Source organism: Phalacrocorax carbo, chromosome Z (genome assembly GCF_963921805.1).
Source record: "Phalacrocorax carbo chromosome Z, bPhaCar2.1, whole genome shotgun sequence".
NCBI lineage: Eukaryota > Metazoa > Chordata > Aves > Suliformes > Phalacrocoracidae > Phalacrocorax > Phalacrocorax carbo.
This window is the reverse complement of record NC_087548.1, coordinates 31,960,334-31,974,915: the sequence shown is the minus strand read 5'-3', so window position 1 is coordinate 31,974,915 and position 14,582 is coordinate 31,960,334. Positions and strand designations below refer to the sequence as shown.

The 14,582-nt window shown below is 35.7% G+C and overlaps 1 protein-coding gene across 1 annotated transcript in view; it reads left to right on the top strand.

Annotated features, from left to right (window-relative positions):
- The window catches only part of GLIS3 (GLIS family zinc finger 3), a 175,055-nt gene that overhangs the window by 106,041 nt on the left and 54,432 nt on the right, over window positions 1-14,582 (top strand). The window lies entirely within an intron of this gene.

Below are 14,582 nucleotides of genomic sequence, written 5' to 3'. Positions count from 1 at the left end.
AGCTCTAACATTTGTACTCCCAGATTCTGTGTCGCATTGTTATCTCAGGCATTAGCCTTAACTCAGTGGTGACAGTCTGAGTGCAGTTACTTCTGTTTGTCCTGAATGCCGCTGTGGCCTGACCCAGGCTCACAGTCCTACTCTGACCAGGGCTTGCCTGAAATGTAGCCCTGACCCTCACAATGTGATTTCTGCTGAGATAAAATGTTTTCTTCTATCGGCTGTGAGGAATGTCTGCAAGAGGCTAGGCTTTCTTGTGCACATAAATTGAGTTACAGGTGATGCAGTATGAACTGTTCGTTGGAACTGAGAGATGAGCTTTGGTGACATTAAATAGGATGTCAGAAAGCTGTAAACCCTAACCATTATCTGAAGATCATGCTGCTTCCTTACTATGTCTTTTCTGCTCTTAAGAGGGAGGAGGAAGGGGAGGAACAACAGCCTTGTTTTCTTTCCTTTTGTATGTATTTGTACGTATTGGTTCTTGCACTTGCGTATATTGCACCAAAAGGAAGAAAATAACTCTACAGTTTTCTCTTGCTGCCATTTTTACTGGCATGGGATCACAGCAAAAATCTTTCACAATTTGACAGGGCACATAGAGCCAAGGTGATTTTCTATCCTAAGAAGAAGGTGATGCCTATTTCTGCTTTTAGCATTCTTTTTTGACTTCTCTTTTTTCATCAAATTTTCTTCATTTTCATTTTAAATTCAAAGCATAATCAGTAGATTTCAGTTAATCCTACTGCAAAGAAAAAGTAAATGGTAACCAACACTTCACCCTTCCCAGTCCCTGGCTAATTCCATGGGTTTTCTGATCCCTTACTAACTCAAACTCATCAGTCAGATCTGTTGGTAATTTTGAAAATTATTTTCCTTCTGAGGCCACACTGCAATGAAGAACTGCATTGCCAGCACCTAAACTCTTGTCACCATCTTCTCACAGTCACGTCTTGCTCTCTTCACATCCATATGGCCTTCTGTCTTGCCCTTTTGAATCTGGAGAGCTTGCTCACCAGGTGGGTTTCTGTAAGCTTTCCCAGCTCTCTTTTTAACACACAGGCTTACAACATGTGGGAGCACTGTCTGAGTTGTCATGAATTTTGAGATTTAGTTGCAGATAGTCAAAAGCATGTTTTCAGCTGAACAAATCAAATGAGGCAAAAAAAAAAGCTTCTTTCTGCCTTTATTCTTACTACACTTCCCAGCAGGGCAGAATAAAGAATGCATACTCTAGATTCGAAAAGAATTTCTAATTTATGTTCTTCCTCCATAAGATACAGGGCTTAATCCTTTCTTTAGAGCTTTTTTAAAATTTTTTTTTAACTAAACAAACAGGGCCTAATTGAAAAAAGCTGAGGGTGTTAAGCAGCCAAGAATAGAAGACATCTAGAGCTCAGAAATGCGTTTTGAATGTTGCTGGAAATTTGCATATGGTTTACTTGTGGGGTAAGAAAGAAACATCCTCTGGCTGTTTGCTATTGTGATGGACTCCCACTGATTACAATACAAGCACTTTTGCCTTGTTTTCCACAACTGTTCTTTTCTGTAATCCATCTCTCTTAAACTGTGATGTGAATATTCTCCTTTGCTTTGCCATGAAAGGAGAGCTGTGTCAGTAGCTCTGCTCAGAACAGGGGAAAGCTAGGATTTTAAATGCAGAGTTGTATTATTGATTTCCCCTTTAAAAAGGGACAAAGGGGGAAGAAATGTTAAGTCTCCCTTGCTAAACAGCTCAAAATGCATTTCTCTCTAAACTTCCGTTTGCTTAGTTTAATTTACTTCTTACAGATAAGAGTGCAGAGGCAAGGTCCTGGTATGATTTTTAGACTAAATCAGCAGTATCCTATTGTTAATGCCCTACAAGGTGCTCCAGAGCTGTTCAGCCAGCAATATTAAGAACTGAAGCACTGTAATTATCATGGATTGTGGCCTAAAGGATTAAAAAGCTAATTCTACATTCCTTGCATATCCAAAATTCCCACTGACTTCAGTGGAAGTGGTGCATATTCAAGGAATGCAGAATTGCACCTGGTTATTATGACAGAACTGTTATAGTATGGCCTGGCAGTAATACAGCCATGTTAAGGTTGTTTAAGAATTCACGTTTGCTCTATTTTCATTTGCTTACATTTTGCTGAATAGCAACTTTTGGGGAGTTTTCTGTTCTATATTTTTTCAGTAACCATATAGACAGTAATCTGAACACTTTTTATTAAAGTATCAATTAATCTGATTTAAAGCTAATTTGTTTATTTATCATCCTTTCTTTGGAGAAAAAGTATTTGGCAAGGGATGTCTCACTTTGGTGTCTGTAAGAATTTTTGCTGTTTCTTGGCTAGTATTTTTGATGACTATTTTATTCATTGGGAAATGCAGCTAAAGGCTAGCAATAGCAATAAACAGATTCATGACAAAATCAGCAAATTGCCCTAGCTGAATTAGGAAGAAAGCAATAGTAAAAGTATAGATATAATTTTCACATTTCAATATAAAGCTTCTGTTTTTGTTTTGCATATTTCGCATTAATAGCATGTTTCTTTTGAAAATTGCCAAATTTTAATTGAGTAGTTTTTAAAAGTTCTGAAATTCATAAAATGAACATTATAATCTTTTTTCAATGTCTTGTTATGTAGTTTTGGGGTATGTGGGCTGGATTTTAAATACTACAGAGTGTATTCTGGATGCGTCAGACCATTCAAGTGAACAAGATACAACTGTAAATGCGAATGAACCACTTGGAGTGTTAGAAAATGCTGAATATTTACTGATGACTATGGCCATGACTATAACTTCTGTATGCTTTACATGCCTCCAAATAGTTAGAAATACCACCAGGTAACATACTTGTGTTTGCTTTTTATGTACAACTGTCAGGATTAAATTTTCCTAGGAAAAATGGCTGAGATGGCATTATCATGGTAGAGAGTGTGTATTATGAAATAGAGGCAGAAAAAAACAGTGTGTGTCATGTCTGTTCGCCAAACAGATAGAAATTCAAAGTTAATAGTACAGTTAGGGGATAGCCAAGTAATCCTTATAGCCAAGTATCCAAGTATAGTGGATAGCCATAGCTATAAAGATGCACAGATTATGTTTCAAATAAAATCTGTTAAAAGGCAGTGCAAGGAATAAAAATTTGGAATAATTTATTTAAAAGGATATTTATCTTGGGACCACAACCCCTATAATGTTCTGATCTCCACCAAACATTTATTACAAAATATTATTACTGGCAGAGGTAAGGCTGCTCAGCTTAATTGCATATATTTACTCCCATGGTATGACCAAATCCATATCCACTGTATGTTTGGCCTCGCGTCCTTTGTGTAGGACAAGAGTAATGTTTTCCCTCTTTTCTCACATAGACATTGGAGGGATTAAGTGATATAATAACATTCAAAAGGTTATTTAAAAAGAAAATGCCAGGTACACTTAAAAAGCAAACTACATTTCATATAATTAGGCATCTGAAGTTCCTATGCTGAAGTTTGTTACATGGCATACTTAATTTAAAAGGAGTACTTTTGACAATACAGGTATAATTTGTTCTGTTTTGTGATTCAGCAATCAGTCTTTCAGGGGAAGAAAGAAGTGTGTTTGAACAGACAGTTTTAAAGGAAAGCTCTTTCCTCCAGGCCCCTCCCTTTAACTGTGCAAAAGTACTATCTTCTATGAAATGAAATGTTACAACTGCGTAGTGATAGACCTTCCTTAAAACAGCATTGTGGCTCTCACATTGCAGCTATATTATTTTTTCTATTTCATAATGAAACACCTGCATTACTCAATGAATAAAAAGAATCAAATCCTCTAACAAAAGTAGAGGACTTCTATCCAATGAAAAGGATGTATGTTTTCAAGTTTCCCTCAACCGTCTGAAGAAACTAGCTGAAAAAGGTTGAGAGGCCTGTTCTTTGGACTTAATGCTATAATAATATATTTCTTTTAAATATAGAAGAAAATATATTATTTTTGTCAAAATACAGATTTAGAACTAAAAATCCTATTGTTAGCCTTAATTTTCTCGTAGACTTGTGGCATGATTCTAATTTTCTTATTGTTTCTTCGCCAGTTAAGTGAGATTGCACAGAAGCACAGACGTGCTTTCATAAATTGTTAGTAATATAGAGAAAAAAATTTAAAAGAACTATTATCCAAGAGGTTTTTCTTTCTTTTTGAATATTTCTTGGTTCTGCCAGAGTGTAACATAAACAATCTTTTCTACATTATGAACTGATTGGACCATGAATACACCATGGATTGAATAGCTTGAACTCCTTATGAATTCAACAAGAGGCATTCAAAAACATTACCTCCCTGAAGGAAAAATTTCAAATAAATTCCATCATATGAAATTCACAAAAAATTCTGTACCCTGATGACGTGGTTATTGCATAATGGTGAATCTAAGACATTTTGGTTCTTGAAATCAAACAGTTTGCTTGTGTGTATCCCTGTGAGACAGCTTACTCAGAAAAAGGTACTCCTCACACTGTTACAAACTGTAACAACAACACAGTCTAAGCCTGTGTTATTTTAACAATAACATATTCTGCTTATATGTGTAAAGGAAAATTGTGTTTTTGCAATAAGTTACCTATGATTGAGCCAATGTGGCAGGGAAAAAAGTGCATTAAAATTAAAAAGTACATTAATGGTAAAAGAGCTGCCTTTTTCAGTATATTGTTTGGTGCATTTTTCAAGTGAACCTTGACCTTCAAAGTGCAAGACATGGTTTGACCAAGCATATTTCTTTCTCCTGATGATGCCTCTTCCTGTATGCATTGCACTTTTCTGCCTCAGGCACTTGAAGTTGAACAGCACTTTACATAAACAAGCAAACAATTAAATTATGCCTTATGCTTTTGTTAACCAGGCCCTTGTTTAACCAGGCCCTTTAATTAACATCAGTGTCAATTTGTGAAAATTGGAGCCATTTGATAGTTTTATTTCAGGATAACTTAAGTACATAATTTCTTTGGACACAAAGTTAGTGTTTATGGACTTGTTCTGCTGTATTCTAGCATATTTTCTCTAGCCAAATGCTGTGCTCATGAAAGATCAAATGATCTCTTGCTGCCGATTTTGCTCTTGGCAGTGATGTATATGGCTTTTTTCAATTTAAAAAACTGTAAGAAAAATGAATTTCGGCTCTGTAAATAATAAATGAGATTTCATTAAGGGAGCTATGCTGGATAGCAGCTGGCCATGTACATGCACATATACACATGTACATATGCTGGGCTATAAAGAACCTCATACCCAGGTCTGTAAAAAGCTGTGCTAAAAGTTTTACGGTGTCAGCTGTGAGCTGCATACCGTAAGTGTGAGAGTTTACCAATACTCTAGTCTAGAGGACTGTCTTAGTGCTTTCCTGTCTCTAATATCATTGTGTCTGTGAAAAATGGCAATCAAGTGATATATTTTTAAATAACTGTAAGAAGAAATACTTTGACAGTATTTGTAGAATAGCTTGCAGTTTGTCTGAATTTCTGAGTCCCAGTTTGCCTGTTTAGAGATGGGAGGATAGGATCGGATAGGACAGGACAGAACAGAATACTCCTATTTCTAGGTATAGATACTTATATTTGTATTTCTAGAAAATAGAATGAATCATGAATAATCTGAATTTAGATGCGGAGTTTGGTGAGGAAAAACCTTTTAAACTCCATGTTTCTTTTCCATTTGGGCTATGGTTTCAGAGTTCCATGATCTTTTATTCCTTTTTCCCCCTAGTGTAACAGATCAAAATTTAATCCTTTGTGAAATTCACAAAGAGCAAAATGCTCTAAAACAACAGAATCTTCCCAGTGAGAGTGTAATTTACACTCCCTCATCTCCATGTTCAAAAGCCTGTGGTCTCAATTTATAGCATATCTCTGTCATGAGATCCTATAGAGGTCTGAACTACAGAAAGGAGATGTAGCTACATGTTTGAATTTCTACTGGAGGGGAAGATAGTGTTCCTGTATATATATTTTTTAAATACCTGCAAGGAAATAACTGGGTTTTTACTTGATGAAAGTTCTTGCAAATTTACTAGAAGGAAGAGGTATTTGAATCTAGATTACTTCTCCAGAGTTCAGTAATAATAGTAGCTGCTGTAACAGTGAACAATTTTAGAACTGTGTCGACTTTTAGTAGAGAAAGCTGCGTGAATACAGATGGTGACCTCAGTTACGTGAGGATCAAAGACAACCTTTTAGAAAAGCCAAGGAGAAAGAGAAAGAAAGGCGAAAACAGAAAAATTCAGGAGCACTGTCTTCCAAAAGGAAGCAATGAAAGAATTCCCAAATTGTTCATTCTTCCTCTAATGGTTTCTGTACCATATGGTTTTTGAATCAGTAGCAGCTGATGTGTTCAGTAATAGTTTCTTTTGAAAGGACCTGTCATAATATTTACCTTCTCTACAGCAACAGAAATAGCTTCCAAGGCTGAAATGACCATGCTTACTGAAACCAATGAAAACAAGAGACATTTCCATGGTAGATGAATCTCTTGACACCATTATTTCAGGGGATAAATAACATTCAATGTACTGTGCTTCATTTCAGCTGAGGTATTTGTGTCTTCATGCATGGTGTTACCTAGAAAGTAAGAGTATATGGTGTGGTGCAGATCTCTACAATGTGAAAATATGAAGATCTCCAGAGTATTGAAATGAAAAGGAGAAATTAGCATGCTACATTTATCAAGAACACATCAATAAAAAGAGCCATTTGTAAAGAGATCTCTCACAATAAAAAAGTATTGTGTGTGGGGACAGTTCCTTACCTGTTTTCCTCTTTCACTTTTACTGTGATTTTGTGGCATCCTTAATCCACTGTTCCTGTTTGTCCTGTCAGAACCAACACCAGACTGTGTTCTCTGTGAATACTGATCTCCTTGGAAAGGAGATTAAAATTAAATACTATTGATAGGCTCAAGTCATCTCTCTACATATGGAAATACTCAGCCAAATGTGTACAGTGTGACTGATAAAGTGAGATTTTGTTCAAAGAGAATGCAATAGACTAGCCTCTCTTGTGCGTCTATCTGAAAAAGTAGCCCAGTTCAATTTCCCATATGTTAACCAATGCGTGGCTTTTTGCTCTGCATTAATATCTCATTTTTTTTCCATTGATTTAATTGCATTTTTCAGTTATAGCGGCAGTATGTAGCTCTTCTTACTTAAAATACACCCAGAGAGATGGATGTGTTGGAAAACTGAAATCATATTAGGATATAGTTTATTAATCTTGTTCTATACACACACACACACATATACACAAAACATTATGTGCTCCTTAGTCAAAAGCTCTTAAAATTTCTTGTACATCTATTGAGTATAATAAGTCGTTTACCTTAAAGTAGGAAGTACAAAGAAGATAAATAACAATTTACTTTAGGCTTTGTCGTGGTCTGTAATTATCTTTTCATTTATGCTTTTGCAATGCTGGATTGTAAAATTCTAATGGAGTCTACCAGAAATACCTGAAGTGAGGATATTGCGGTGGAAGGCACCTTCTTTTTTTAGGTGGAAAAAAAGAGAGTAATTACCTACTGACTTCAATAAGCTTTGGATCAAATTGTCATTGAATGGTTGGGCAAACAAGCATCTACTATAATCGTATGCATCACATATAAACATAGGCTGTCATTATTTACTGGAGCAAAGAATTCCAAGACATTGTATCATTTCATAAACCTAGCTATAAAAGCAGAAAATAAATCCCGGCCTTTGCATAGCTTTGAGGAAAATACAGCCTTATATAAGCACTATGCATCCACCAAAGCACTCAGTCACTATGTCACAAAATGTATTATGTTCAGATAGAAATGGTTGCACTATAATGAAGTGCTGCTCTGAATGCTGCATTTTTCCTCATTTAAACACTTCAAGGGTTAAAAGCACTGCACTTATTTTTCATGAAATGAACCTGGGCTTTTAAATCTCAGCTGTGGCATGCAGCCTCCTTGTTGGTGAACACCTGATGTCAGCAGTTTGAATGATGTCTGACACTAATTATGTGTCGTTCACAAGATTGCCAGGCAGGAGAGTCTAGGGGAATAAAAAGCTATTGAAAAGGTTTTCATATGAGGTCTTACTCTCAATTTTTTGAAAGCCTTTGCATCTCTTGCAGAGCAGCACCCTGCTAATGCTGTTGAGGAAGGGAAATGCTTTTTAAAAGACTATTAATTAATGCTTGAAATACATCGTTCTTGTTTGAAAGCCATATAAAGAACAGCTTTTACATCTGTTCGTGTGATAAATGCAATGCTGGGGAAAAATACTTTGTCCTTGTCATACCACCTGCCTTGGTGCTGGCATAGAAGAACCTACCTGGTCAGCATATCTGAGCATTCAAAATTAATTGACAGATAGACATGAAATATTGTTAAGTAATTAACTTGCCCTTTATTTGCTAATAAATCTTTTTAAAATGCTACATGACTACTGAACAATTCAAATATTTGGTTTGGGGCCTTATGTATATGCTACTCTGGATTTATTTTTCCCTCAATAGTTTTTAGGGATACCATTCCCTCCATTTGCATATATGCATTCCTGTGTGACAGCATTCCCTAAAATTCAGAAGCAGCTTATATTTTCATTCAGATAACTTTCTCCAAAGTCTAGGATTTAAAACTTATTTGTCATGCTTTGGATATCACAAAAATAAGCAAGTCAAGCTGCTTGTCAAAGCAATCTCAGACAGTAACTTGCTGTTGTGAATGGGATCAGGTCAATGTCCAGATGGTACATCTGTGTAAGGCAACATTTTATACTGTCTTCAAGCAGGCATACTCATACCAGTTTGAGTCTTTCAGCACATGTTATATCAAGTTACCTCACTCTGTTTCCAAAGACTCAGAAGGCTACATGAAACATCTTGGAGTCCTTCTTCACTTCTGTAGTGTCTCACTTGTTTCATTTTCTCCTCCCATGTCCATCAGCTCTTCGAGGGAGCGTGTGTTACCAAGCTGTTATTTCTACAGTCTGGGTTGGAAGAAGGGAAAAGTAGAAAACTGGTACTATTTTACTGAATATTTTACTGAAAAAAAAGAGTAAATAAAACTGTAAATGGTAAGCACAGAGTATTTAAAAAATAGTCCAATATTATTTATTAGTAATTTACTAATTAATATATCTTTAATGCAATTCCAATGTGGAATCATAGGCAGATAATTTTGTTTCCAGAGGAGGTCTTGCACTGAATTTTGTCCCAGTGCTGATGGAGATCAGTGTGGAATGGAATATAAAATACTGCTGGTGAAATGCCTGCAGTTTTCTTTTTGAAAAAGACAACATACACTATAACTGGCTTTCTCCAAGGCTTTTCGTGTTTAAACCACATGATATTTTTGAACCTTATGTGGAGGGAGATCTCTACAACTACCTCAAAGGAGGTTGTAGTGAGGTGGGTGTCAGTCTCTTCTCCCAAGTGAGAAGCGATAGGTCAAGAGGAAATTTCTTCACTGAAAGGGTTATCAAGCATTGGAACAGGCTGCCCAGGGAAGTGGTTGTCACCATCCCTGGAGTTATTTAAAAGACATTTACCTGTGGTGCTTATGGACATAGTTTAGTGGTGGACTTGGAAGTGTTAGGTTAATGGTTGGACTTGATGATTTTAAGAGTCTTTCCAATCTGAATGATTCTATGATTCTATGATTTTAAGTTTTTTGTATTACATTCCATTAGTAGGGCACATATTAGATAAAAAGTGCTTCACTTGTTCTCAAAATAGTGCTGCTAAGTAGGTAAACTTTGTATATTAACAGGGACTAGTAGAGCCACAAATGCTGAGGATATCACACTGTTACTGATGATCTGATTGACTTTGCTGAATTATTGCATTATAGAAAGGTGCACTGTAAAACAACCAAAGGCAAAGCAATGCAAGCAAGAATGAAGACATGTAGCTTATATTTACAAGATGAGAAATTCTGCCTAGCAAAAAGTGTGTCTGAGTGGGAGTTTAATATTACTGACTGTAATGAAAACCCTCTGACTGATTCAGAAAACACATGTTACCTGAATGCCTAGCACTGGTAAGACTACTGCTGAAATACTGACCCTGTATTTCGTATCCCAGATGAATGTAGAATTAGTCAGAAAGGGACCACAGGAATTATCAATGGAAAACCAAATCATATTCTATGAAGAGTTTTTAGAGAATGCGTCTGTGTGGTCATGTGCAATCAGTCATGGATTAATGCGGTTTAGCCATGGGTTAGCTGTCAAAGGAAGAGCTATGTCTGATCTGAACTGTTAATTTGTGAAACTGCTGGTCTTCCTACCTGTGTGGATGTAGTGGGGAAGGCCCAGTCCCACTGTTACGATGCCTTGTGTCCTTGGACCAGAAGTAGCATCCATTGTGCTTAATCAAGAAGAGGGATGGAAGATAGAGATGTTGATTGTTTCGATTCTTTTTCGTGGAAAGCATGTTTGCTAGGGTGAATCTTCTTGGTGACCTTGTAAAATCAGGAAGGAATTTCTCCCCTCTGATATGTATCTTTCTGCGTGGATTTTTTCTTCTCTTTTTGCATCATCAAAGGTTCACTACGGCTGAACAGGTTACTAAGCCAAACTAACTGGTGTTCTGCAACTGTATAGGAATGTATTTGAAGCATCTGGTTAGTATGTCCTGGGTGTGTATGTAAGGTTCGGTTGATTTCCTCCAAGTCAGTTTGGCAGAGATTTGGACAGTTCTTCACCTTTCTGGCAATCATAGGTCATGGCTAACTTTCTGAAGTCATTTGGATGGATCCAGTCATTTCTCCTTATTACAGCTGTCTGGGGGTCTCTCAGTCTCTTCTGCTTCTTGCCTGAGGCATGTTTTCCATTTTATTGAAGAATGAAATGTATTTTGTCATGGAAGTATCTAGGTTCATTAGTGAGACTTTCTGTGGATGCTGACTGGCTCTTCATACACAGAAAGCCAGCTGTTGCAATGTAATGGTTACAGGAAAGTTGATGTTTAGCAAAGTCAAATTCAAAAAGGAAAAACTCCCCTCTCCCCATAACTTTAGAGAGAGATCAGACTGGGAACATGTAATTAAATGTATTCATTATAATATCCTGTAAATATTTCCCCACACATGGCAACACACTAGGGAAATGCTTATCCTTCACACTTAACAAATAAACAATAATCCTCCCCCAAATGCAGTGATGCTGAAAAATAGTTGAGGATCACTGTGTCTAACTGATTCAAATAAGAAAAGATACTGAAAGCCTAAATGTGAAAGTATCAGAATAGGACAGTAACTTTATGTTGTATATTGGATGAAACATTATTGTAAAATCAAATACTGCTCAGGTGTCAGTATTTCTATGAGTATTTCATTTTATTTGTTTTGGGTTTAGAATCAATTTCAAAGTAGGTCTGAGAAAGCATTGTTTATTTTGGATAAAGTTAAGTGACTTGATAACAGAAAATACGTAGAATCAGAAGTTAACTTTTACATTACTTATCACGTAAATATAGCAAAAGAAGACAAAAGTAAATACACTGGATGCTGAAGCAAAACAAATTCAGATCAGAAGAAGTGATTTTTAATACCAGATAGTAATAAGGGGTAGTTGGATTAAGAAGAAGCTGGGCAGTCTGTCATTGACTTTTAAAATGAAGACTAGATACTCTTCTGTGAATGGATCAGATCTCAGACAGATGTTGTTTGCCAGAGCAAGGTCTTCAGTCTTTGTTACAATGGTGGTCACCTGAGATAATCATAGCACTTCCTTTTACAGTGAAAACTGACTAATTTCTTAAACATTTGTCTGCTGAATATCTGCTACTAACATTAAAGTATTCACACAGGTATCACCATGCTGTTCCTACAGTGTAAGGGCCTAAATGTATTTAATAATGAAGGTTGCTGTCTAATTCCAGACATAGCTCAGGAGTGCATGATGCATCCAGCAGGGCTTTACGTGCTACACAGATTATTTTGTATAAATCTGTGTCACGATATTGTAATTTTCAGAATGGATGCCTGGTGCCTGAACACCGTCTGTGTACAAACATGAATAGCACACTCATGAGAACACAAGCATTTTAAAGTCGTAGCACTGCTTTTGCTTTTTGTTGACATGCTTTACCTCTCCCTGTAAATACATTTTTTCTTGCTTTTGACAATTGTCCTTATAAAAAGATAAGGTAAACATGGATATTGACATTCCAGTGAATATGTTTTAAAAAGGGCTCCCAAGTTTAGGAAGTACAGAGAGGAAATTTTCTGTATGAGCTACTTACCAGTTTCAGTTTGCATGCAACAGTAAAAATAAAAGCTCACTAACTATGATTTCTGTATTGCAGTTTAGGAAAACATTACACAATTGATTCCACATCATACTTCCAAAAAATCTGATTTAATCAGGAGTATGTTTAGGAGTGTTAAACAGCTTCAGAATGCCAAATGCATGCCATGAACTTAAAGTGACTAATTGTAACAAAGGTGTTACATCCTCCTCTTCTACCACAGTCAGTAACTTAGAAACTATGAAGAGTTCAATTTCAAAATACAACTACCATCTACCTGACTTTTTTCCCCCATAGATAATGGTGTGTTCTCTTGAATACTTTCATTTAACTCTGGTTATCAGGAAAGAATATATGTTTTGTGTTGTTAGAAAGAATATCTTTTCATTCTTTTTATCTTAAGCATCAGAGATTCCCAAGGCTTCAAAAAGTCTGGTTTTTAGAGTAAACATTCATTAACTGTTGTGTAAAGATGGTCTTTCTGATAATACAGGCCTGTAGTTTCTGCATTTTGCTAGATTGACCTTTTCTGCGATACACAACTTTACATAGCCTTGTGAATACGACACAGTAATTAAGGGCTGTGGAGGGGAGAGAGAACTTCAGATTATCTTCTCCGCTTCCAAGTTATGATCAGCGATGCAGGAGTCTTCAGAAATCACAATTTTTAAATTTATAAGATAATATTCCCCAGTTCTGCTCAGTTAAACATTTTTGCCCAGTTAAATTAAATGCTAATTTTGTAGTTGTATAAGAATTATTTACACATTTAATTTGGTTTACATGCTTGAAGATTCAAAGTTTAAAAACTTGTGAAATATACAAAACAGAGGGCCTGGTTTTAGAAATTTGTCACTGGGCTGAGTTTTATCCTATGAAACTGAAGGCTGGTTGAGATACTACAATTTATCTCATACTTATGTACAGCTTGGTCACTGTCATTAGAATGGGTGGTGGTTCTTTTATGAATGTAATAAGAAATAATAACTTGTCTACATAAGATAGGCTAATCAGTAGGTTTCTTTGTTATTTTTCTAGCTGTTCTTGAATTATTATTCTTTTCAAAGGCCATTTATTGTATAGGTCTTTTTGCTCTCATATTTTCTATGCTTTCTCCACTCTTTACTTTTTCCTTAAAAAAAAGTATATTATTTTTATCCGGGCAATTGTAAGAGATATCTGTCTTCTTTTTTTTCTTTTTTTTTTTTTTTTTGTCCTGAAGTATTTTCTAACAATAGTTCTGTAAAAGTAAAAATATTTTTACATTTGCAATGTTTTTCTTGCATACTAAACCTTCATAAACACAAAGCCAGCACAATATACACAAGTATAAATTAATGTTTAGTGATCAAAATTGGACAATCTGAAAAGCACTGTGGGTTTGCTTTGGATAAAGAGATGGGGTATAAATAAAAAGCCTCATGGGTTGAGAAGTTCTCTGAAATTTATGTGTGTGAAAGAAAATTGCAGTTATGATACACTGGGGTGGTTCGTCCCCTTTCTCATGCTTTAATTTCTTAAGTTTGGTTTTAATATTGCTATTTAGTTAATGTGTTTTTTCTGTTATTTACTGTATTTTCCTGGGCAAAATTCAGATTATATTTCCTTCTGTTGCTAAAACTAAATAAAAGCTGTTAGGGAGTGCTGCACAGAAATTGAGCCTCCCCGGGTTGTTTGGGGATGCTGCAACTTCCCCCACCCCCGCCCGTAATTTCTCCCTGCACTTTATTCTTTGAAGTTGTAACTCTCTCTTGCATTAATCCAAAAACCTGACGTGCTTAAAATTGAGTGATTAACATTTTATATCCTGGTTTTTTCTCATTTTTGAGGGTCTTACAGATTTGTAAGAAAGACATGCTAATTATGATCAGAATTATGTCAGTATTTTTCTACCTGTGCTATTGTAAAATACATGCACTGAATAATATATTATAAAATTTATTTGTGTTATTCTAACATCAGTGAAAAATGGCTCAGTGGAAAATTTTGTGTTAGCATTAGAAATGTTTGACATCTCTGCCCTTTTCTTTTTTGGCAAGTATACAAGAAGTGCAAACTAGCATGTTATGTAGCAGATACTTTAGATGTTGCGCAGTGGAATATGCAGCAGCTGAAATTAATGAGATAAACTGATCTTGACTGATAGAATTAAAAAAGCCTATAGTTCTAACTAATATTCATAAATATTAAAGTCTAATTGAAATAAAATTAACATTAAAATGCTGGTGTCAAATAGAACTGATGGTTTTTAGTTTCCCTTACGATAGAGTACACTGTGGGGACATGATAGATGAAGAACTGGTTTTCTGCTCACATAAACATAGTTTTCTCTGC